We start from the raw sequence: 26,677 nt of genomic DNA, 5'->3' as shown, positions 1-26,677 counted from the left end.
GGACTGGACAGGGTTTAGTTCTCACCTCCTCAGACCCTGAGCAACAGTAGATGGCACAAAGCCATAGGTGAATGACACCAGGAAGGCAAGTTCTTGCCTTCAGGCATTCTAAGGTAGATTCTAAGGGCGTGGGATGAGAGCCTGCAGCTATCATCAAGGCCCAGTTAGAGGCTGGCTCAGATTGCTATCTTTTCTTATGTCTTCCAGGGCTGAAATCACAAACTGGTGAGCACCACTGCATCCCCTTGAACTTGAAATAGAACAAACTTCTGCTGTCATTCTGAGATATTAAGGTATGCAAACATTTAATATTTTCATAACCTTTAGAGAAAAAAATCTTCTGTTCCTTTAGATGGAAATTTTTCCCTTTTCATAGTCAAGTGAAGGTTGTGATTTCAAAATCAGGTTTTTTGTTTGAGTGTACAATTACCCATTATCTCGTCTAGTTTCATCACTTAGAAGAGTTTGAGGTTCAAGAGAATGTACACTTCCATAATTTGGAAACTTTAGCGAGGTCTGCAGGCAAGCAAGTCAGACTCCACGTTGGGAATATTCTAGGGAACACAGGCTCATTTCATCTTTGAACGTAACCCATAAACCATCCTAGAGCTCGATTCCTGTTGTTAATTCCTCTTCCTCCTAAATCCACACCCATTGCTTGTGGTGTTGATACCAATGTGACAACTACAAGAGATCAGTCAGAAAGAACTGTGGGGTGAAGGCGGGGACCAGTCGTCCAGGGTGGGCTCAAGCTCGCTCTTCGTGTTAAGCACCTTGTCCTTCGGTATGTTTTCAGGCAGGTTTATTTAACATATATTATTAAGATCTGCTTGCTTACTTTTGCCAAAAGTTCCATGGCTTTCCTAGAAACATTTAAAAATCATAGTCATATAAATTATATACACTCGGTATTATCCTTGCACTCTTCTTTAAGGACTAGATTTTTCCAATACAGTTATAGACTTTTAGATTATAATATTTTCAAGTTAAGCATGATTTAGGGTCAATTTGACTCTGTTCATATAAGATCAAGCATTATTACCTGTAGAAAAATTTAAAATGTTATTACACATATACTTTCCCCCTTAAAAACATGGTATCTATTCATAATGACCAAAACATAATTCATAATTTTGGTATTGTTCTCTAAGAAAAGTCCAGCATTACAAATGTTATTAAAGAGTAGTCTTTTAGCCGGGTGGTGGTGGCACACGCCTTTAATCCCAGTGCTTGGGAGGCAGAGGCAGGCGGATTTCTGAGTTTGAGGCCAGCCTGGTCTACAGAGTGAGTTCCAGGACAGCCAGGACTACACAGAGAAACCCTATCTCAAAAAACCAAAAAAAAAAAAAAAAAAAAAAAAAGTAGTCTTCTGAGTTGTACAAGTAAAACTGACCCAGCCTTAAAGGAGTCAAGATTAAGAAGAAAGTGACGGCAGCTGCTACTGGACTCTTCTGTTCACTATCTTCAGTGTTATCCGGTGATGTGAGAACGGTCTCTGTGCGGGATTTCACTTTGTAGTCCCACCTGGCCTGGAACTCAGAGATCCTCCTGCCTTTGCCTCCAAATGCCGGGATTCCAGGATGCCGCCACGCTTCATCTACACTGGCTTCTTTGAAGTAAGCTCAGTGATACCACTGACACTGATACGGATTCTCATCAATAACATTAACCTAAACCCGTGAAACCCTAGTCAGTGATATTAGTGACAGAAGCATTTTGTCTTTGTGAGTGTTCACGTGTGTGCAAGTGTGCACTCAGGTATATGGACATGTATGAGGGTGCATGTACATGGGCCAGAGGTCCACTCTAGGTGTTTGCCAGTATCGCTTTCCAATGTGGATTTTGAAGCAGTCTCTTACTGGACTTGGAGCGCCCTGATTTGTCTAGCTTGGTTGTCCAATAAGCTGCAGAGATTCTCCCAGGACTGCTTTTTCCATTTGTGGGGTTATTGCTGTGCTGGTGTTCCTGTCTACTGCATGGGTGCTAGGGATCTGAAATTAGAATTTCCTGTTTCTCTTGCAGGCATTTTACTGACTGAGCCATCTTCCCAGTCACCACTACAATCATCTATACAGCTTAGGTTCTCTCTCTTCCAGCTCCCCTATCACCAAAGGTTGTTTGTATCTTGCCCAGGATGATAGTTGATTCTTGGATTCAAGAGAAATATAAGCTGCATGTTGATATTAAACTTTAATTTGAATACAAATAAAACATTTATTTGTTATGTCCACAGAAATATATACAGGTAATGTGTTTATTGTTGATTAGATTAAGTGTGGCATTCCATAGAATTAGTTATCATTCATCATGAACAATGATGTAATGATACCTGCTACAATACTGATGTCACCTAAGACACCTCTGCCCACTGAATAATGTCAACCATTAAGTCCACCAGCATCCACTTCTCTTCATAAAAAGTTCACAAGAGGAATTGCATCTGGAGAGCCAGTAGATTAGTGTTTATGGTGTAGAAGAAGGAAATAGGAAGGTAATGTAGTGACAGCCAATGGTTATAACACACTGCTGGGTTTGGGTGAAGAGCATGTTCTGATAGGGACTTTTACGATGAGTACATGTACGTGAAAACCATCTAACCATTCTACAGTGGACATTCAGGAGTATGTGGATTATCTCGGAACAAGCAGGTTACTGTAAAAGTGCATTAGGAATTTTAATCTAACTTCTTTAGCATATTCACAGTATTAATCTACATTTACACAGTAGGGAACCCATTATTGTATTTTCTGTCAGTAAAACAGAAACTTATTTTCCTTGGGGTATCTGAGATTTTACATTCTGATGCTTCCTAGCATACACATTCAAAAATAAGCAACCAGAAATTCACGACTAATAATGGCCCAGCTTGTGCAGGAACATAGATTTTATACTCTGGACTACAAACCAAGAAAAATGAGAGGTGAAGAGGAAGGATGGAGGGAGAGAAAAAAATGATATGTTGTGGATTCTGAAACTTATAGGATTGAACAAGAGTAACCATAACAACTGTAGGGCCGTGCAAACGTTACAAGAAACAATTCAAGCACAGGCAGTGAGCTACAGCACGTGACTGCAGCACGTGTCTTTAGACAGAAGACAGGAAGACCAAGAGCCACTAGAAAGCAGCCGACAAGAAAGAGCAGAGAGCAGCATCAAAGAGGCTTCAGGATGGAGAGGGGACAGAAGTGGCCATGCTAACCTAATACAGAACGTGCTGTTTCACAGGTAGTTCTCTTAGCGACTCAGGCTGCTAGTCTTGATAGCAAACTAGAGTAGTCCGGGACATCGGTAGATTACATCTCATGGAGGAGTCTCCCAACAAGTCACTTTTTATTTTATCTGACCCAGGACTGAGTTATTGATGACACCAGGTTATTTCAGAATTTCTGCCAGGGGCACGAATTCCTTATGCAGATCTCTGGCCAGAAAACAGAAGCAGAAAAGACAAGTTAACACCATGCTTAAGAGGGCAGACCAAGCAAGTCACGGAGAGGAAATTCACCAACCAGGCTTTAGATGAAAGTCCCTGAAAATCCCCTATGGTGATGTCACCTGTGACAGGGACAGAGGCTCAGCTCCATTCCCTTCCCCATCAGCATCTAGGGGGCAGGGGACTCTATTTATGTAAGACTAGGATTCCAAACTAGCATTCCTGAGATTCACAAATGAGAATCCCAAGATGAACTAGCATGACACAGACCTACACAGATTTATTAAAGACATGTTTGCATAGATCTTCAACACAAGGATTAATTTTAAAGGCAGGAGGGCAGTGAGTGCTCAGGGCGGAGTAAGACAAACCCAACCAAGGAGGTAGAGGGCAGTTTCCATGAGGCCTATAACTGGGTAGAGGAGTAGCCTGTCCTGCCTCCCTGGAGCCCTCACTATCACAGGTGCATAACCTCCTATTCCCCCTGACTCCTCTGGGAAATCTCAGCCTTCATCTCTACAGTGACCATCATGGAGATGCCCTCTGGCCAGACCTGAAGAAGTGGTAGTGAGACTGTTCTCCCTACATCCAGTTACAGCCCTGTCTCCTCAGTCAGACCTCGTGTAACAGGGTAATTTGTAATGTGCTTGTGTCAACTTCAATATATTTAGATAGAAGATTCTAGCTCACTTCCAACACTCTGTTGATATCCTCTTGTGACTGGAGCCTGGCCTCCAGACGCCTTCATTGTTTTGGAAGTGATGCTATGGATGGTATCTAGCTCACAGCCCTGCCTGTGGGCTCAGCTTCATATAATGATCACTGCTCCTACAATCCCCACCCTTCAGAATCTATCTCAGGAATAAGCTCTGCCACACTGAAACTGGCCTCTCAGAAGACCCAACCTCAGCATAAATACACACCACAACTCTCTTCTTGTGGGCCTGACCAATACCTCTCTGAAGAGGATGCAGTAAGTAATGAACTTCATGTCTTTTCATCTCCAAACACTTTCATGCACCTTCTACATTCCAACTCACTTCCCCATCTCCTACTGTGGAACACACGTCCCTCCTTCTCTTAGTCTCCAACACACTTTCCCCCTTCTCCTAGATCCCACTTTATCTTGCACACTATTCTCATGTGCCAAGATTTGAAACTTGGGGGAGTTTTACCACTGAGAAGGGAGAGATGAAAAAGACTGAAGAGGTTCACAGCCCGGATGGCAGAAGCTGTACGTAACAGCGGTTCTTGTTGGTTTTCTCTTAAGTAACACTGAAACAAGGTGCTGCTCAGAGCTCTCATGCTGGTCAGACGCTTCCCAACTAAACAGCTGCTTTGACATCATATAATGTGGCTGGGAACTGTCCAATTACTGTATAGTGAGTGCTTGAAAGTTGTCGTTACCTGATGTAGGTGTTAGGGTAATACTGGCATTATAGAAAGTATTTGGTAATACTCCTTCTGTTTCCTTCCCTGTTTCCTTCCTTCCTTCCTTCCTTCCTTCCTTCCTTCCTTCCTTCCTTCCTTCCTTCCTTCCTTCCTTCCTTTTTAAATGAATTCAAGGGATGGCTGTGGATCTTCTTGGTAGGAATTCTGGGGTGACTATGATTCTTGGTAGGAAGTCTGGTAGGATTCTGGGTGAACCCATCTGGGGCTGGGCTTCTTTTATTGAAGGCTTCATCATTGCTTCCGGTTCCTTGTTTGGTTTTGGCCAGTTTAACTTGTGCCCTATTTTAGACATGCCTCCCTGGGCTGCGGAGTGAGTGTTAGGTCTATTTGATGTATGCGGTCATTTAATGCTGCTGTTTCTGTTTATCTTTTTGTATAGATGTCCTGTCTCCTGGAGAAAGTGCTGTTTTGAGTGGCATTAACCTTTGTCTTTAAGGACAGAGGTAGCATTTTATGAAACAGCATGTGCATTCATGGTCAAGATTATGATGTCTTCTTAGTTAATTGTTCCAGTGGAGAAAATGAAGAATGCTTTATATCTTCTGCTTTGTTTTAGTTTGAAGTGTATTTGCCAGACATTCGAAGGGCAACATTTGCTTGCCTCTTGATCACATTTGCTTGGAATACTTTTACCAATACTATCTTTGAAGGTAAGATGAGTTTGTTGCAGACAACAGATGGAGTTTCTTAGTCTACTCAACTAACCTGTGTGTTTCAATTAGGGAGTTGAGGCCATTGATATTTAATGTTATTATTCTCAGGTGTATTGGTTACCAGCATTCTGCTGAGTTTTTATTTTTGATTGTTTCTGTTGTGTTCTTAGTAGATTTTATGGTTCAGTAATTGTAGCTTCAATTGGTTTTTTTTTTTTTCTATCTTCTCTGGCCACACTTATTTATTTCCTCAGTGCCCAGTCTTGCTTTTGGTCTTCTCTGTAGGGACATGTTTTATAGCCATGAATTGTTAGACTGCTTGTATCATAGTATTTTTCTTTCTCTTCAACTATGGTACATGGTTGTTCTGGGGACAGTAGTCTAGGTTGGTGCTCATGGTCTTTGAGAACTTGCAGTGCACTGTTCCAGAATTTTCTTTCTGGCTTTTAAAGTTTCCATTTTGAAACTCTACAAATACAGACAACGCAGGCCAGTTTACCATATAGATGGTGTCATGGTTAAGAGTACAGGTTGCTCTTCAGAGGACTCTCCTTCAGTTTCAGGCATCCACAGGTGGGTTTACCTTACAACCACTGTTAACTGCAGTCCCCAGGAATTAGGCCTCATGCACATGTGCACATGCAGGCAAAATACCCATATTCATAAAATAAAAACAAAAGAATCTCTATCACTTCCTCATATGAAATAAAATCTTCCCTGAATTTTTTACATTTACTGGGATTCTCACTTATGAGTAATCTGAAGTCAAGAACCAACTTAGAGACACCACTCCTGTGTGAGCTCTCTGGTATCAAGGTAGTTCTAACTGCATGTAGAATGACATTCACAGCCTTCTCCTCTATTGTCTCTATAGCAGAGTGAGATCTCCCTTAAAGTTGAACTCTTTTGTGCACTCTTTATCACTATGTGCTTTCTAACACATACACTCGTTGGCTGACACAGAGCGTTGACTTGGAGTAGAAGGCTTCTCTGTACACTACATTCACATCATTTCTCAGCTCCATGTATTCTCTAATGCAGGTCATTTCAATTTGGAGTCAAAGCTCTCCTGAATTCTCTACTTGCACAGTGCTTCCCCTGCATGTGTCATTCCATAGATAAACTTGAATGCCTTCCTGCATTCTGTCTTCATATGGTTTCTAACCAGAATGAGCTCTCTGGTGCACATCGAGTTAGGTCCTAAATTCCTCACATTCATAAGGCTTATAACCTGTAAGGGCTCTCTAATGTCAGGTACGTTGTGGCTTATATAGAAAGCTTTTCTGTAGTCTTTACATCCAAACAGCATGTGTGTGCCCTCTGATGTACACTGAGCTTTGACTGTGCAGAAAGCTTTTTGTATTCCTAGGTCATAGAGCTTCTCCCCTTTGCATATTCTCTGACATAGTTTTGGCTTGAGAGAGAAATATTTCCTGCGTCCTTACATCCAAGAGGGTTCTCTCACCTTAGGAATTATCTGATGCACAATGAGGTCTGGCTTATAGTAGAATGCTCTCCTACAGTCATTACATTCATAGAGTTCCTTGCCTATGCGGAGTCTGTGCTGTATATATACAGGACTTGTAGAGGGAGGCCTTCCTACAATGTCCACATTCATAAGGCTTCTCATCTGTATGAATCCGTTAATGTCAAGCAAAGTCTGACTTCCTCAAGAAAGCTTTACATTCACATGGTTTATGACCTTCTTGACAATCTGATGTACAGAGCTGTGACTTGCAAGATAAAAGGTTCCTGCATTCCATGTTACTAAGAATTCCGAGCAGTGTGGATTCTCTGATATACAGTGAGGGGTGACATGAAGTTAACAGTTTTCTTGCTTTCTTTACATTCACAGGTTTCTTTCTGCATGTGTTCTTGGATGAAAGCCAACTTCAAATTGAATACGTGCAAATTCATATACTTTCCACAGTAAGATTTCTGATGGTGAATGGGGGCTGACTTACAATAGGAAACATTTAGCCTGTCTCTGCCTCCCAAGTTCTGGGATTAAAGGTGTGTGCAACCTCACCTGGCTGAACCTTTAGTTCTAACTGGAGACATTTATACTCATTATCCTCACTGGGCCACTTCCTAACACATATATCCTAATGCTTTCTGAAGCATAATTACTCATTGAAAGATTTCCCAGAATAACTATATTTACACTCTCTCTCTCATGTGTATACCGACCATTCATCTTATAATGGAACATTATCCCACACATTAAGTTTAGTGATTTGTTCTTTACATTTTTCATGTTTTGGGCTTTAAGTGCTTCCTAATAAAAGGACTTCCAGCACTGACTGAATCTACCGGAGGCCTCTGGAGCGTGAACTCTCTTGTTGTGTCAGGAAGATTATGGTGACTTTGATGAATATCCTTCATCAGATAGATTGAATAGAACACCACACACCTGGGCTCCCATTATGGGGACTAAGAAGGTCAAAATACCAGAGGATTTCTTCAATCATAAAGGTGCGAGGTTGGGTGATACCTCTCTGAAAATAGACAGGCATGATCTCGGATATCATTTCTGCCCAAACTACCTTCCTCTTCGCTTTCATGCTTCGAATTTACATTTTATGCCCACTGTGCTTAACAACAACAACAACAACAACAAGAAAACAACAAGAAGCTGGTTCTTCTCCAGCCTGCATCTCCCCAGACACACTGTGGACAGGGCCCACATCCCTGAAGGGTTTTCTTCTGTGTCAGCTCTGAGAGGCGGTCTGAGAGCTCACAGTAATTGTCTCTCCTGTACCAGCCATGTCTTCATTTGATGGACTGCTTTGTTGATTCCGAGTTGCCACAAATCTTTCTCTTGATTTTCACGGCTGGCCTCAATCCTGGCATTCACTTTATGAACAAGGAAAATAAACATCACCTCAAGTACAATATGCCAAATTTGGAAAAGAGTTATGTCAAATTTAAACTAAAATAAATAAACAATTCCCTAACTGCAGATTTGGTTTACTCGTCTTAAAACCTCAGACCTACTTTTTTTCCACTCCCTGTGAGCACTCTCTGAGCTCTATGTCACCATAATCCTAATGTCTTTGATTCACTTTACGTTCACTGAATGCAAGACAATTTTAAGAGCCGTCTGGGTGATTACTGTTGGTATTATCAACACAGTTACACAGAATCAGCATGGATCAAGAGCAAGTGTTGAAAGAACATGTTGGCAAATGCCTCATTTAAAAAAGAAGGAAGCCGGGTGGTGGTGGTGGCGGCGCACGCCTTTAATCCCAGCACTTGGGAGGCAGAGGCAGGCGGATTTCTGAGTTCCAGGCCAGCCTGGTCTACAGAGTGAGTTCCAGGACAGCCAGGGCTACACAGAGAAACCCTGTCTCGAAAAAAAACAAAAACAAAAACAAAAACAAAAACAAAAACAAAAAAAAACAACCAAAAAAAAAAAAAAAAAAAAAAAAGAAGGAAGAGTGAGAATTTAGGTACACTGACTAACCAAGAAAACCAATTGGTTTTTATACCAGTGGTTCTCAGCCTTCCCGACGTTGTGCCCTTTAACACAGTTCCTCATGTTGTGGTGACCCTAACCACAACATTATTTTCATTGCTACTTCATAACTGTAATTTTGGTACTGTTATATTTTTATATAATACAAATATTTATATTTGTATGTAATATATTTATATTTGTATATAATACAAATATATATGTTTTCAGTGGTGTCAGATGACCCCTGTGAAAGGGTCATTTGACCCCCCCCAAAGAGGTCATGATCCATAGGTTGAGAACCACAGGATCTAAGTAGTACATAGAATTGGAATTTTGATAAATCTAAGAAAATACACTTCAGTAGCAGAAACTTGGGAATATGTTAACATGGAGAAGCCTTTCAGAAACTGCATAAAACACATGTCTTCATCACAGGACTAGTTATCTGCAGGGAAGAGTCTGGGTATAGAAGGAGATCAACACAACCAGTATATCATGAGCTCTCTGTGTGGAGAGCCCTTGCCCCATACCCACTCACTGACCGGTCACGCAGTGAACTGAGGCTTCTATTGTGGTCCATGGCTTGATCGAAGCTCCCACTCAAAGATGCACTCTGGTTTGGTCATGCAGTGTCCTGAAAATAAGAAGTAACAGATCAGCATTGCTAATGTGCCAGGTGAGGCCCAGTGATGAGCAATGGCAGACGGCGTCCACTCTAAAGACCACACTATCACAAGTAAATCAGAAACTTTTATAAGATGGCGTTTACACTCACATTGTTTATCGGCTGGAATTTCACCCTCAAATGAATGGCATTATTACTGCATGATAAATAACCCAAAATAAAAATCTGGAGGATATTTAAGATAATAGATCATAACAGAGAAAATATAATCAAATTAGAGAGAGAACCCCATTGGGACATATGGGACACAGAGAAAGTGGCAAGAATCCGTCAGAAACTACATGGAAAGAGCTCAACGTAAAAAAAAACGAGGGGTGGGTGGGAAACAAGGCTAGGCGTAGTGACGGAGGAAGTTTATGTCCAGCAAATGGGAGGAAAAGGCAGGTAAAGCTCTTTGAGTTCAAGGCCACCCTGGTATATGTAGCTACTTCTAGGTCAATCACGAGTACATAGTGGCCCTGTCTCAAAAGAAAAAAAATGTAAAAAAGAAAAAACAACCCTCAAAGTAACTTAAAGAAGAAAAAAGGAGTAAAAACCAAATAATCTACGGCTGAGAAGGCACAGGAAAAGACCAAGGCACGACAGCTCCGGTTTAAATCACTCAGGCGGTTAGGAAACGGGAAATCATAAGGAACTGACCTTTTGATATACAATGATGAACATTAAGGAAGCAGACACTAGCAATATGTTCCAGAAGAGAAAACACATAAAATAGAGTTTCAACGAGAGAATTTTAGCATCATAGGAAAGATACACACACAGAGAGATTCAAGAAACTCAAAGGATCCTTAGTGGATCTGAACAATTCGTTCACAGACATTGAGACTATCAAAATTCTTTGTTAGAAACTTCTATAAACATCAAGAGGTTAGCCCAAAGGCCTTTATAAGAGAAATCCAAGTAGAGGCCCTGCCAGTGTCCCAGCTAGCACCTTACGGGCCAGCATTGTGATGCCTTGAAAACTACGTAGAGTAAGCTTAAGACTAGCCTGGGCTACATGAGACAATTTCAAAAGACAAAGAAAGAGAGAAATACAGGATCCACAATGGTACCTGAATTACACTACAGTTCTTAAAATGAAAACAAAGCACCAGTTCTAAACTGAGAGCCCCATGTCACATGTCCTGCATGTCAAAGTAAATGTGCTGTGATCATCAAGTAGAACGCACTGGAGACAGAGATGCCCAGGCAGCTGCTGGCTGTTAGACAGACTTAGTTGAACGCTGTGATGTGCACCTGTTTCAAGCAGGCCTGGGATCAGGGCCAGTCTTGGACAAAGAGTGAAATCCTGTCTCCAGGCCAGAGTGATGTATCTAGTGTGCAATGCTGGCATTCAGGAAGCTTCATCACACGTTTCAGGCCAACCTGGGCTACCACCAAGATCCTAGAGAGGGAGGAAGAGACATATATAGAGCCAATGACTTTGGGGCATTGGTGGGGTTCCATACTGTGGGAAGCTGGGTTAGGGGTGGCACATGCCAGTAATCCCAATCCTCTCCAGGCTGAGGCAAGAGTCTGCAAGTTCAAGGTCTAGCCAGGCATCACAGGTGAGGTTAAGACTAGGCTATGCTTGAGAGTAAGACCTTATCTAAGAAAACCAAAAAACCAAAAACAAACAAAAAAACCAAACCAACCAAACAAACAGAAAAACAAAATAAAAAACAATGAACAAAATTAGTCATGGGCACAACTTTCTGTAGTCGAAGCACAGAGTCAACACCATTGATGAACATACATGAAAAAACTCTCAACAGAGGCTGTTGAGATGGCTTGGTGGAGAAAGGCATTTGTCACCAAATCTGATAACCTGAGTTGATGACCCAGGGCACATGTGGTAGAGAGAACCAACACTTACAATTTGTCTTCTGACCTCAACACATTCACCATGGTACACACAGCATCTCCCCAATAAATAAATAAGTGGAGAAAAGTTGTCACTAAAAATGCTCAACAAGCTGGGCACAAGCTGGGTGGTGGCACACGCCTTTAATGCCAGCACTCGGGAGGCAGAGGCAGGCTACAGAGTGAGTTCCAGGACAGCCAGGGCTACACAGAGAAACCCTGTCTCGAAAAAGAAAAAAAAAAAGAAAAGAAAAGGGGGGGGGGAGGAGAGGAGGAAGAGGGAGGGAGGGAGAGAACAGCACATAAACATTACAAACTATGTGGGGTGGTTGGAATGAAAATGGTCACTATAGGCTCATGGAGAGAGGGACCATTAGAAGGTGTATCCTTGTTGCAATAGGTGTGGCCTTGCTGGAGGAATGTGTCACTGGGGAATGGGCTTTGAGATTTCAAATGCTCAAGTCAGGCTCAGTCTCTCTCTCTCAGTGTCTCTCTCAGTGTCTCTCTCAGTGTCTCTCTCTCTCTCTCTCTCTCTCTCTCTCTCTCTCTCTCTCTCTCTCTCTCTCGGCTGCTGATCCAGGTGTAGAATTCTTGGCTCCTTCTCCAGCACCATGTCTGCCTGGATGCTGCCATGCTTCCTGCCATGATAATCATAGACTAACCCTCCGTAAGCCAGTCTCAGTTAAATGCTTTCCTTATAAGAGTTGCTGTGGTCATGGTGTCTCTTCACAGCACTAGAACACTGAGACACTACACACACACACAGTGGAGGTGTGCACAGTGGAGCACACCTATAATCTCAGTACTTGGGAAGCAGATGCAGAAGGATCTGTAGTTCTGTATCGTCTTTGTCTAAATGACAAGTTTGATGCCAGCCTGGGCTACATGAGACACTGTCTTAAAAAAAAATTAGCTATGATCATGTGATTCATAGCAAGGGTATAATATTCACTGTATGAAATTTCCCAAGTATAAGGCACCAGATCTACATGGTAAACTGTAAGAAGGTACATGAAGATAAAAACAGATTCTTAAAGGCATTTACAAACTTCAATACTCCATCTTAAAATTTTTTTTTCTCAATAAATAGAGAACAAGATTATACCTGCATACAATAATGGTTACATGCAATAAAGCCACAGCCTACAATTTTATGAATGGCAAAATTCTGAAAGTACTTTAAGGTCTGCACCAAGACAAAGATGTAGTTGGTACTACACTGCTCCCTTTGATGCACTGCTGAGAAGGCTCAGCCATGGATACAGGGGCAATGAACAAAGGATCTCCAAATCAAAAAGGAGACTGTAAAAATGTTTTTATTTGTAGGCCGAATGACTTCATAAAGAGACCTAGCGGCCAGGAGGCAATGGCGCCTGCCCCAAGCCTGATGACCTAAGTTTAATCTCTGGAACCCATAGTGGAGTTTTCCTCTGACCTCCGTACACTGTGACACATAGACACAATCAAAATAAATAAGTAAAATAAAACTTTAAAAATAAAAAAAAAACTTCAAAGAAAGGGGGAATGGATCAAGTAAGTCATGTTAAAGAATACAAAGTGGAAACACCAATGTTTGTCGATGATGTACGAATCAATCACAAAATCCTGGGTAGGAAATGTAGCTCAGCTGGACTTGCCTTTCAGGCATGAAATCCTAGATTTTCTCTCTGGCAGCCCACAAAGCTGAGTACAGGGGCACCTGTGAATAATCCTGGCAATCGGGAGGTAGAGGCAGAAGGATTATAAAATCAAGGTCCTAGGCCTTCTACACATATGTTAGAGTTGTGCAGCTTGGTCTTCCTGTGGGACTCCTAATGGAGGGTGACGCTGTCTCTGACTCTTTTACCTGCCTTTAAGGCCCTTTCCTCTGCATTGCTTCACATGCAGCCTTAGGAGAGGAGGCACCTAGTCTTAATGAAACTTGATCTGCCATGTTTGGTTGACATCCATGGGAGGCCTGTCCTTTTCTGAAGAGAAATGGAGGAGTGGATAGGGAAGGGAGAGTGAAAGTGTTGGGGAGGGGCAGGGAAGGAGAGAGGGGAGGGGAGACTCCAGCTGGGATGCAAGATAAATAAATAAATAAATAAAGTTCAAGGCTTTCCCTAGCCACATGGTAAGTTCAAAGCTAGCTGGGGTTACATGAGACCATATCTTCGAAAAGTAATACAATGTTGTCAATACAGTAATTTAGAATAAAATCACACCCACAATAACTACTAAATTACTTTCAAAATCTTTTATGTAGCTTCAATTTATTTATGTATTCACACCTCATGGAGCTGAAGATTCTATCTATCTATCTATCTATCTATCTATCTATCTATCTATCTATCTATCATCTATCTATGTCTTGAAGTACTGGGGGCTTGATCTACACCCTGCACACACTGAGTAAGCTTTTCACTACTGAGCTGTATCTCCCTTCTAACTTTACAATTGACTTGCTGAAGAATCAAAGACCACTATCCTGAAACTCAAGGCTAGAGGACGCAACCTCCACATGACCCAGGACTCCAGACAGGAGGACTGCTATTCCTTTGAGGCCAGCTTAGACTATACAGTGTCTTCAGGGTTATCCTGGATACACAGTTACACCTTACCTCAGGACACACACACACACACACACACACACACAGAGAGAGAGAGAGAGAGAGAGAGAGAGAGAGAGAGAGAGAGAGAGAGCAAGCGAGCTCATAGTTCATGTTCACAGATTGTAAAAATTAAATCTAGAAATCCATATTGCTCAGAGATTTAAAGATTCAATACTTATCTTAAAACAGAAGGTAATCATCACAAACATGCTGTCCTAGACAGTGTCCTAAGCATATATAAGCACTGAAGGCCCCAACCTGTCAACATAATTTGATCAAGAAGAGAACACTTGAAGTAGGCATGCTTTTAATCCCAGCATTCAGGTGGATCTCTGTGAGTTTAAGTCCAACCTGCCCCACAGAGCAAGCTCCAGGCTACCTAGGGCCACATAGTGAGGCCTGTCTCAAAAAACACCACCAACAAAAAACATCCTTATAATAACTGTCATTGAACTACAGGCCCACAGTAACCAACTCAGCAGGGCGGCAGCACAGGAAAGGTCCCGGCCACCAATGGAGCAGAATGAGCAACCCTTCAGCAAAAGCATGTGCACTCAGGGCTGTCCTCTGGACTTGAGTGACACTCCAAAATCCTGGTGCAACAGTCTTGGTCAATCTATTCAACTGTCTTTGGACAAAGCCCAGTGTCAGAAAATAAGGTCACTGGGGACATATCCTTGGAGGTATTGGGGTGTCCTCACCATCCCACCCACCCCCTTCCTGGTTGCTGGCTACAGGGTAACCAGTTTTCTTTACACACACACACACACACACACACACACACACACACACACACACACACACCACCCCCACCTCCCACAAACACAGTTCCTGGCTGCAGTGAGGTAGCCAGCTATACCCCATGTTCCTCCTCGATACAGAAACGCTCGCTTGCTACAAAAACAGTGTGACAGGATCAGGTAACCACTGACTGAATGCTCTGGAAACCGCGAGCCACAGTAACCTTTCTCCCTTGGCAGTCAAGAGATGGTGGGGAAGTGTACCCCATTATCACGTTGCACAGACAATGGGGACCTAGATTAGCCCAATTATGCAAGCTATAGATTTCCCTCCCCGGGATGTGGAAGCCAGACCACAAACTCACCATTTCCAGCTTCCAGGGAATAGAGTTCTTCCCTTGGACCTTCTGGAAGAAGTGTGTCATGAGGATTTCCCGGGAAAACTCAAGTCTACATCTGTAAAACAATCCAGATTACCTGATTCTTAATGGAGGTGTTGTAATACAGAAGTAACACTGCACTGGCAACTTTACAGCCTTATTCTACTTGAGCTTCAGCTGACAAGACTTCCTCAGACTCCAGAGGAAGGGGTCCTGCAGAGGGGGGCAGGTTCTGCAGAGAGAGGGCTTCCTTCCCCTTCCCACATCCCCTTAATGTTTCTTCTTTCTATCTGGTCTGTCTTTCTGCAGGCCATGCCTTTGCTCTTCACATCTCCTCAAACCCAAGTCCTCCCTGAGAGCTGGTCTCCAGGATCAGATCTCTTTTCATTGGCCTAATCCTCAAACCCATTTCCCTTGACACTTTCTCAGATTGAGACCTCTTCTCCCTCAGACCCTCACCTGCTCCCTCGGGCCCTAGCCTCCTCCCTCAGACCCTCACCTCCTCCCTCAGACCCTCACCTCCTCCCTCAGGCTCTCATTTCCTCCATCACACCTTGCCTTCCTCCATCACACCCTTTCTCAGGCCTACATCCCTCCAGTAGACCTTTTAATTCCTCATCCATCCTCAGAGACCGGCAGGGGATTGGCAAACACTGCTTCTCCCATCCCTTTGGGAGCCTCTTCAAGTCTAGAAGACACCAACTTCTGATTTCTATGGCAGCCAACCCGCTGACCACCCTGGCTGCCCAATGACAGGCACTGAGGAAGTCATTCACATACTAAGAACCATTCCCTGGCCTCAACTTACCTTTCAGAGCCCCTATCTCATCTCTACTTAGGTTTGAGGGTCTCAGCCTTGTGCAGCTGCCCAAGCACACTCTACCACGAATCTGGTTCCCTGTTGATTTTCCTTAAGACAGGACTTAGCTAGGTTGCCCAGGATGGCCTTGAACTCAGTCTGTAGCCTAAACTGGTCCCCACCTTGGGATCGACCTCCCAAGTAGCCGGGATTACAAGGGTTTGCCGCCAAGTGTGACTTGAAGGTGAGATGTGCACCAGGTCTAAAAGCCCTCTCCTCTTTCTCCTTAACAGGCACTGAGAGGACATGTAACAAAAAAAAAAAAGACAGGAAAGGGGCAAGCCCTCTGCACACAGCTGTTCTGGAAGCCCACATCCCAGGCTAACCATCTGCCTGAGTAAGGGCCCAGTGAGTCTTTTTCCATCCTGGCCTTCACACCCACCTTCAGGATTTCAGAGAAACGCCAACAAAGAACAGAGACAGAGGAGGGGAGAGAAAAGGAACCAGGGAAGCAGAGTGTTGGTTCATGTGCTCAGGGCGCTGGGTTGGACTGCCATATCCGTAGGCAGCCTGGGCTACAGTGTGAGAAGCCCTGGGTCAAAAGGAGGGAAAGAAAGAGGGAGAGAGGGACAGGGGGTAAGGGGAAGGTGAGGGGGAGGGGAGAGGGAGGAAGAGAGAGAGGGAGGGACAGAAGGAGAGGGGAAAAGGGGGAGGGGGGAAGAGAGAAATGGAGAGACAGAGAGAAACATGAACAAATTGGGTGTCAGGAGGTGACAGGCATGCAAGGAAGACAGGAGATAACTTCCCACTGAAGGCTTGGATGGTGTCTCTACCAAGGCGACCCATCAACCAGGCTATCTTGCCTTGGTTATCTCTGTCTGGATGCCGGGGCTAGAGATGAAATGAATGTAGGGAGAAGGGATCAACGGAAATAAAGACCCTGGGGCCCAATAACAAGACAAGCCCAAAGCCCACTTCAAGGGCTCCCTGATCTGGAGGTCCATCCCCTCCCGTCTTCCTGCCAGGCTGTTTTCTGCTTCAGAAGACACTTTTTCTCATCTCTTCAGAGGTGAAAGGTTTACCTTTCTCTACTTTCTTAGTCCCTAGGTCTTCAATTCTTTTCTTTTCCTTCCTTTCTTTCTTTCTTTCTTTCTTTCTTTCTTTCTTTCTTTCTTTCTTTCTTTCTTTTTTTCTTTTTTTTTGCCTCTGGGAAGAACCTGGGCAGCTAGATTCTCAGCCCACAGCATTGACATTCCTGTTTTGTGGGGGCTGGGTTCGTGACGGAGCACTTCCCTAGTACGCATTCCCTAGGTTCCATCACAGAGAAGGTAAGGTAGTACCCAGAGAATAGATAGATATTCAGACTCCAACCCATGCTCCGAGAGAATGGAACCCAAGAAAATATATGCTCTGAGAGGAAGACGTGAGAAATCAAGGGACACGCGTCTAAAGTCTGTACAATTGAATAGCTAGTCCTTCAGTGCAATCCTGAAATTCAGAAACAAGCCACAAAGCAAGGGGTGAAGGTGGTGGGGTTGGGTCGTGCAGAGACGCAGAGCCAGGAAAATCCTGCGGCAATGAGTCAATGGGGCCAGGTGACCTGGGGGATCGGTTGCTGGCACTGTCCAGCTGACACAAGTCCTTTTAGAACAGCTGGTTGCAAGAACGTGCCGCAAGCCCCAAACCCCGCGGGGGGCTTCGGTCCAAGGACCGTGACCTGCGGGGAACGCGGCGGCGGGACTCGAGTCCCCTCGCAACGACAAAGGACGCGACAGGACGCCAGGGGTGCCCAGCCCCCACCCCACAGCTGGGGGACGGAGGGCTCGGGCTTGGGGACTCTGCAGCCGCCGGCACCGGCTCCGCGGGGACGCCGCGCTCACCGTGGCGGAGTCCAGACACCCCGCGTCCTCGCTGCGCGGCGCAGACCCGTGCCGGTACCGACAGAGTCCCCCGAACCTGGAACACCGGCTCCAGATCCCAAGATGGTGGTATGCTGGCACGTCAGAGACAAAGGCCTTAGCAGGACCGCGAAAGCCCGCCCCCTTCCCTTTGTCTGTGCGCCTGATTGCGCGTTTCTCACCCCGGCGCCTTCGATTGGACAGGGCTTCAGTTCTCATCCGGCTCAGACCTGACTGACAGAAGCTGGCACCAATCCATGAGTGGATAAAGCAAGACCGCTAACTTTATTCCCACCGTTTAAAAATGACAACTTCTCGATCCGCAGGTATCATAAGGTATGGCTTCCTGTGCGAGAGTCCACCGCCAACCGAACGCTTGCATTTATCCTTCTACAAAGGGCGGTGAGATCGTCCTAGGGTCTGCGTCGAGTTCATCTCCTCTGCCACTTAAAGAAGTGAGACAGGACCCATGCCGCAGGTAGCCACAGAAAAAAAATCTCAGCACACAGTAGGCAGCAGCAACAGGTATCAAATTTTAATAAAAGCTAAGAAGCATGGCCCGGTGGTGGCGGCGCGAGTCTTTAATTTAGGAGGCAGAGGCAGGCTGATTTCTGAGTTTGAGGCCAGCCTGGTCTACAAAGTGTTCCACGAGCCAGGGATACACAGAAAGATCCTGTCTGTAAAAAAACAAACAAACACCACACAAACATAGCCAGGCACACCCAGACCCAAGCAGAAAAGGACAACACTTCCCCCACCCCGGAGGGCTTGTGAAGTATTTTGGTGGCTAAAAATGAGTCCACTTTGCCTAATTTAGGACTGATCAGTTTAGAGAAAGAAGAGTATCTGATAGACCCACAGCTTTAGGTAAACAAATTCCTGTCTGGCCTTGAGCATATCTGACCAGCTTGATCCAGTCGTCCAGGAGCGGGTCTTTGCAGGCAGAATGGAGGTTGGGGGATTGAGAAAGAAGTAGAAGTTTGTCATTTTTGTTCTTTGAGGCCCCCTTTTCTGTCTGTCTGCCGGTCAGGGATGTGTCTAGTTCCTGATCCCTCAGCTCTATCATCTTTTGAGTTACTTTTAGATAGCTCTTATTCACAAATGAGAGGAATGCAGCCAGCTTTATAAACTCCCTGCACCTTTTTCCAACTTTGCTCTTTCGAGGAGAAAGCCTGAGCTTTGAAACGGGCAGCAATCCCCTAAAACTCCAGTGTAGGACACAAATAAAACGGGGACAAAATTATCAAATGCCTTAAACAGTAGGTTCTCTTCCTTCCCCTGAGGGCCTGCCCCTAGATTTTATATTATATATGTCCCCAGAAATCTAAATTTAATTGTTGTAATATTCACATAAAGAAATCAAAACTAATGAAATGGATTATAAAAACAACCATTCAAAAAGCAATGGTATGTTTTGCATTTCTCATGGTGGGAAAAATTGAAACATATAATCCCACATGGATATAACATATTTCTATTCCTCTGACTATTTTTAGACATTTTGTGCTTTCCAACACAGACAAGATTGGATTTGAAACATCTTTTTATGAATGCAAATGGCATTAATACAGATGATGCGTCTACTGGGGGATGGGCTTTTGTCTTGAAGCAATATAGGTAAATAAAGGGGATGCCTTGAATCTGTTTTAAGTGTTTTTCCAAACATCACATGTCCTTTCAAGTGTCCAGTCCAGCAAAATGCCACATGCCCCTTTCCCAGGAAACTTCCAGAAAAATACCACATGTCTTGTCTCAGCAAAACATCCTCTCCTGTGTCTGCTTCAGCAAGTCATAAAACAGTTTCCAGAAAAACATCACATGACACAACTGAGTCTCCAGAGGGTTCTTCCTTCTGAGAGTCTTTAGATCCTCTGCTTCAACCTGCAAAGACGTACCACCTGATCTCACAGGACAGCGTGTAAGCAACCAGACATCCTCAAGTCTGGCGAGGAAGGTCTCAATTAGGCACTGGGAGTGAAGCGGTGCTCCTGCCTGTTGGCTTGATTTTCCCGTGACCATCAGTGCCATCTGCTACATTTGCATGATCTTATTAACTTAAAAGAAGCAAAGGATGACCTTTCAAAATAAATCAAGTGTTCCCACTCTGATGTCCTGGTTTTTTTTTTTTGTCTCTGGATAAAAAGAAAACAGAGTTAATCACACCAAAAGAGGAAAGGACCATTTTCTCTTATTTGTCAATCCATTCACAACATACCTTAGTGTGGGGAGCTGACAGAAGGTGGCTATCAGCCTTGCAGCCATCTTGAGCCACGTATCCTGACAAGAGACTTGTTTACAACAGCCTACAACAGCTGAGCACACTCTGATAACATCTTGTTTTAGATACCCAGGATCTTCCCTTGGGTGTGTGTAGGTAATTTGGCTGTAGAATCGCAGAGAGGGTTCCTCTAGGTGGAAGTTAGGCCTGGCTGCTGTGGCTCACTAAAGGCCTCCTCCACAGTTTCTCATAGGCGCATTCCCAACGACACAAGAAAGTCCTTGGGTTTCCAAAATGGGTTTATTGGCATGATGGATGGTGGATGGATCTGGATGCACCCCCCAAAACCCAGGGCAGGCCCAAGTTAAAAAGGGAGGGAAAGAGGGGGGAAGGGGCTGGGGAGGAATGCTTAATTGGCTCCACCCTCTGGTCTTCAGGTATCTCATTAGTATGTAAATCTCTCTAGGGCCTGAGGCCTGTTAATCACGCCCTCTACCTGTGCCCTAGTGACTGAAGGGTGTAGGTTGAATGGAGATTAAACCCTGTGTCAGGAGCCTGGGTTCTGGGGGTGTGGCCGAACCCACAACCCAAGAACCAGGATACCCTTCCAAGGCCTGACAGGTGTGTGAGACTTAAAGGTGTGACTTAAAGGCGTGATTTAGAAGTGAGACATATAAAAGGTGAGAGGCAGACAAAAGAAGACACTTGGACTAGAGAACTTGGAAGAAGTACTCGAGATTTGGAACTTGGAACTGCGAAAGAGACTAGCAACTTAAAACTAGAGAAGGACTTGAGACTTATTACAGCTGGAACTAGGATTAGGACCTGAGACTTGGTGCTAGGAACTAGGGACTTGGAGAGAAGAAGAGAGACTGGAGAATAAACGGGATTGAATCACACTCTGTCTGGTCTCCATTCTTCAAGTCCATCCTCACTCCCTCTCTTGCTGAACCCTGACCTGCAGACCGGAGCAGCTTGGGGCAGTTCGGGCTCTAACAACTTAGCCCCCAAGGCTTTTGGCAATGCGGGTTCCAACAATGATAGAGTGGTCCATGACATTTTGGCCCCCAAATGTGGGGTAGTGCGGTTCTCAACACCTTAGCTTGATGACTCCAAATAACAATGAAGTTTGCCTGGGAACTTTGAGCAAACAAAAGCAGTGCGCACATGTGTCTGTGTGTGTGTGTGTGTGTGTGTGTGTGTGTGTGTAAGAGAGAGAGAGACAGAGAGAAAGAGAAGGATATCTTATTTATGCTATGATTGTAATTTTTATTCAGATCTTTTTAAAAAATATTTATTTATTTTGTGTATATGAGTACATTGTAGCTGTCTTCAGACACACCAGAATAGGGCATCGGATCCCATTACAGATGGTTGTGAGCCACCATGTGGTTGCTGAGAATTGAACTCAGGACCTCTGGAAGAGCAGCCAGTGACCTTAACCTCTGAGCCATCTCTCCAGCCCAAAAGATTTATTTATTTATTTAATGTATATGAATACTGTTGCTGTCTTCAGACACATCAGAAGAGGGCACCAGATCTCATTACAGATGGTTGTGAACCACCTTGTGGTTGCTGGAAATTGAACTCAGGACCTCAGGAAGAGCCAGCAGTGCTCTTAAGTTCTGAGTCATCTCTCCGACCCTATATTCAGATCTTTTACTAAGATGGTTTAAACTGTTTAGTTTTTTATTTGAGCTTTATGTAAATGTCATTCAACAGCTTAAGTTTTAAAGCATGACTTACTCTGTCATGCTGGTGTGACTGACTACCTGTGGTATTAAGTAGCTGTACTGAAAGGCCTCTCTGACAAGGAGAGAAAAGTGTTATTTTGAGCCTGGCCTTCCAAGGTCAACTGAGTTCCTTGGAACTACAGGACATGTCTCAAACATTTCCTAGTCTGCTGAGTCACCTCTCCTATTGATTTGAAAAGCCTTGGAGACTCAGTGGTCAGAGTCTAATCAGTTTGTTCTCTGCAAAGAAGAGGTCAGCACTGAGAGAAACTCCCTCAGGGGTTCTAAGGGACTCAGCAGAGCTACTATGTGTATGTCTATATAGACTTTAGACATTGTCTACAGTAGTTGATTTCCAGGTGATTTTTTTTTTTGTAAACTTTCTTTAGGATTAGTTCTCTCTCTCTGTATTGTCTCAACTACACTACCCTTCTATCCCCTCACCATTAAACAAACTTCCTCCTTAACCCTTTATACCACTTCATTACATCATCCCTTCCTGGAAATCCCCCCATGGCCACTGACAAACTTCCTAGCCTCCATTTGGCTATACCAAGCTGAACACACATATTTGAAGATTCAAATCCACAATTGAGAGAAAACATGCAATGTTTGATTTCCTAAGTCTTGGCTACCTCATTAAGAATGAATGTTTCAAACTCCACCCATTTGACTCTAAATTTCATTTTTATTTTTAAAATTTTTAAGTTTTTATGTGTATCAGTGTTTTGCCTACCCTCCTGGTTCTTTTGTGATTCCATATAAACTTCATCCAGTTTTTTTATGTTTTCTAGTTTGGTGGAATATAGATTTTTTTTTAAAGTATATCCTCATTGACCCTCTGCATTTCCTCGTGTCTTTTGTAATGACTCCCTGTTGTCTATAATTTTATGAATTTAGGTCCTCTCTTCCTTTTGTATAATTTGGCTAAAAACTTGTCAATCTTGTTAATCTTTTCAAAGAACCAATTTTGTTTCATTGATTCTTTGTATTTTTTCTTCATTTCTGATGTTAGTCCTTATTTGTATCTTTTCCCATCTACTTTTGTAGATGGCTGTTGTTTCATTTTCTTTAACAAAGACTTCAAGTACATTTTTAAAAAAAAAATCAATTCGAGACCTCTCAAATCTTTATTTATTTATTTATTCACTGGTTGTCCTCTTCCCAGTCACCCCTTCTCCTCTTTAGTGGGTGGGGCCCTGGGTTATCCTCCTGCCCCCGCACTCCAGGTCTCTCTGTGAGGCTAGGTGCTTTCCTCTCCCGTTGAGGCCAGACAAGGCAGCCCAGCTAGAAGAACAATATCCCAGAAATATGGGCTAGCCCCCTCTCCAGTTGTTTGGCAACCACATGAAGACCAAGCTGCACATCTGCTACATATGTGCAGAGAGGCCTAGGTCCAGCCTGTTTGTGTTCTTTGGTTGATGGTTCAGACTCTGAGAACCACAAGGGTCTAGGTTAGTTGACTCTGTTGGTGTTCCTGTGGAGTTCATATCCCCTTTGGGGCCTGCAATCCTTCCTCCTATTCTTCCATAAGAGTTTTCAAGCTCCATCCACTGTTTGGCTGTGGGTGTCTGTGTCTGAGTCAGCTGCTAGGTGCAGCCTCTCAAAGGACAGCCATGCTAGACTCCTGTCTGCAAGCATAACAGAGTATCATTAATAGTGTCAGGGATTGGTTCTTGCCCATGAAATGGGTCTCGAGTTGGGATGGTTATTGGTTGGCTGTTCCCTCAGTCTCGGTTCCATCCCCAATCCCTGCATTTCTTAAACACAGGGCAAGTCAAAAGTTTTGTAGGTGGGTTGGTGTCCCTATTACTCCATTATGGTTCTTGCCTGGCCACAGGATGCAGCCTCTCCAGGCTCCATATCCCCAGTGCTGTGAGTCACAACTAGGGACATCCTCACTGATTCTTGGGTGCCTCTCCTAGTCCAGGTCCCTGCTTCTTCCTGGAGATGCCTCTACCTCCCCATGTTAGTTGCAGATGCACATTCACTCTCTATCTGCCTTCTACGACCATTCCATTTCCCCTTCCAAGTGAGAGTCAAGCATCCTTGCTTGTGCCCTCCTTCATGTCCAGCCTCCTCTGGCCTGTGGAGTATAGCATGGGAATCCTGTATTTTATGCCTAACATCTACTTATAAGTGAATACATACCATGCTTGTCCTTTTGAGATGAGGTTACCTCACTCAGGATGATATTTTCAATATACATCCATTTGCCTGTAAAATTCATGATGTCTTTGTTTTTCATAGCTAAATAGTTTTCCACTGTGTAAATGTACCACATTCTCTTTTTTCATTCTTCTGGTGAGGGACATCTAGGTTGTTTTCAGATTCTGGCTATTAGGAATAAAGCTACTAAGAACATAGCTGATTAAATGTCTTTGTGGGATGGTGGAGCATCTTTTGTGTATATGCCCAGGAGTGGTATAGCTGGGTCTTGAGGTAGAATTATTCCTAGTTTTCTGAGAATACTCCAGATTGATTTCCAAAGGCATTGTACAAGTTTGCCCTCCCACCAGCAATGGAGGAACGGTCCCCTTTCTCCATATCCTCAAAAGCATGTGATATCACTTGAGTTTTTTATCTTAGTCATTCTAACCAGTGTAAAATGAATCTCAGAGTTGTTTTGATTTGCATTTCCCTGATGACTAAATATTTTGAACATTTCTTTAGGTGTTTCTTGGCCATTGGAGATTTCTTTGTTGAGAATTCTTTGTTTAGCTCTGTGTCCTTTTTTTTATTATTATCGGATATTTTATTTATTTACATTTCAGATGTCATCCCCTTTCCCCACTTCCCCTCCCTAGAATCTCCATCCCATCCCCCTCCTCCTTTTTGATTTTATACCATTTTAATTACATGCATGTATTAAGGTCAGTTCTAAGTTAAGGGTCTAGCAATACAATAGATGCAAATAGTCAAGGAACAAGCAAGACAATAAACACAAATAGTCAAAGAACAAGCAAGGCATTAAACACAATTCCGTGAACACTTCCATAATCACTGTTTCTAAGGGCTTATCAGGATGACCAAAATATTTGAGCCAACTTCCCTGTCCTAGTCCAAAGTCACGTTCATGTCTGAAGCCTACTTACTTGTTCTAGCCTAATATTTAGATTCCTGTCTGACATTACTTCTTTGTTCTAACCTAATGTCAGATTCCTGCCTGAAGCTTACTTCCTTCTCCTTGGCCGATGTCATACATATTCCTGCCAAGCAGCCCATTTCCTTGTCCTTGGCTCATGTCAGATTCTTGCCAAGCAGTCCCAAAGGCTCTCCACCTCTCCTCCTTTTTCATTTCATTAACAAGACTGAGCTTGTCTTAGGTCGTTCTGACAAGAATGCCTTCCATATCCATCTTGGAATATGCATTATCCAAAGCAATGCACTTCTGTCTTAGGTTGGTAAGGCTCTATGCAGACTCTTACCTGTCCTTGGCTTGCTAGCCTGTTAATTTAATAACTCTGTCTGGGGGTCCATTTTCAGGTTCAAGGCATATACTTTGGCTGCCAACATGTTGATGTTGTTAAAGACAAGCTTTAACATGATAGGCAAGAATAAAAGTATTCCCAGATCAAAAAGAGCTAGAATGATCAAGGTATATATGCCATTCTTGAAGCTCGACCAAAATAGAAATGCTGACCTCAGTGTGCCCCATTTTTAAATTGGGTTACTTGGGTTGTTGGTGTTTAACTTCTTGAGTTCTTTATAAATTTTGCATATTAGCCCTCTGCCAGATGTAGGGTTTGTGAAGATCCTTTCCTAATCTGTAGGCTGCCCTTTTGTCTTATAGACACTGTCCTTTTGCCTTACAGAAGCTTTGCAGTTTCATGAGGTCCCATGTATTAATTGTTGATCCTTAAAGCCTGAGTCATTGGTGGTTCAGGACATTGTCTCCTCTACTAATGCATTTAAGGGTATTTCCCACTTTCTATTCTATTCTATGAGATTTAGTGTATCTGGACATCAAGTGCATTATTTATCAATTTGAGATCTCTCAAATTTTTGGATGTAGGCACTTAACAATTTAACTCTTCTTCTCGGGACTGACTTCATTGTGTCCCATAGATTTTGGTATGTTCTGGTTTTGTTTTAATTCATTTCTAAGAATTTTATCATTTCATTCTTGATTTCTTCCTTGACCCCATTATCATTTAAAATGTGTTTCTTAGTTTCCCTGAACACATTCTCTAGTTCTTATTGCTGTTGGTATCCAGCTTTATTCCATTGTGGTTAGATAGAATGCATGACATGATTTCTATTTATTAAGTCTTGCTTTGTGTCCTGCTATATGTTTGATTTTGGAGAAAAATGTGTATGGTTTAGTGTTGAGGTAGAAGGTGCTGTAGATGTCTCTTAGGTTCATTTGATTAGGATGTTAATTAATTCCAGAGTTTCTCTGTTCATTTTTTTTTTTTCTGGATGACCTTTCTATTGGTGAGAGTAAGGTATTGAAATCACCCATAATTACTACATTGGGATAAATTTATGATTTTGAGTGTGATAGTGTTTCTTCTATGATGATGGGTGCTCCTGTGTCTGGGGCATATATGTTCATGGTTATACTATCTGTTAGTTGATTTTTTTACTTTAATGAGTATCTCTTCTGACTAGTTTTGGCTTGAGGTCTGTTTTATCTGATATTAGATTAACTACCCCTTGTTTCATAGGTTCATTTGGTTGGAATACCCTTGTCCATCCTCTTGCCATAACAAGGTTTCTGCCTTTGATAGTTGGATCCTGCTTTCTAATCCAATCTGTTAGTCCATTTTTTTTCATTGGGGCATTAAGACCAA

General features: G+C 43.3%; 1 protein-coding gene across 2 annotated transcripts in view; it reads right to left on the bottom strand.

Annotated features, from left to right (window-relative positions):
- LOC117713872 (uncharacterized) overlaps positions 1-18,071 on the bottom strand; it is a 30,789-nt gene extending 12,718 nt beyond the window's left edge. Inside the window, exons 1-4 of one of the 2 annotated variants that reach the window (XM_076939734.1) lie at positions 17,913-18,071; positions 15,219-15,309; positions 10,917-11,064; positions 9,538-9,629 (exon numbers count right to left, since the gene is read on the bottom strand). The gene's annotated coding sequence lies outside the window, so the exon portion shown is untranslated. The remainder of the gene's footprint in view (positions 1-9,537; positions 9,630-10,916; positions 11,065-15,218; positions 15,310-17,912) is intronic. The other variant, XM_076939735.1, reaches the window with a different exon arrangement.
- Between the last annotated feature and the right edge of the window lie 8,606 nt (positions 18,072-26,677).

The sequence above is a fragment of the Arvicanthis niloticus genome, chromosome 8, assembly GCF_011762505.2.
Source record: "Arvicanthis niloticus isolate mArvNil1 chromosome 8, mArvNil1.pat.X, whole genome shotgun sequence".
Lineage (NCBI taxonomy): Eukaryota > Metazoa > Chordata > Mammalia > Rodentia > Muridae > Arvicanthis > Arvicanthis niloticus.
This window is presented reverse-complemented; position numbering and strand designations above follow the sequence as displayed.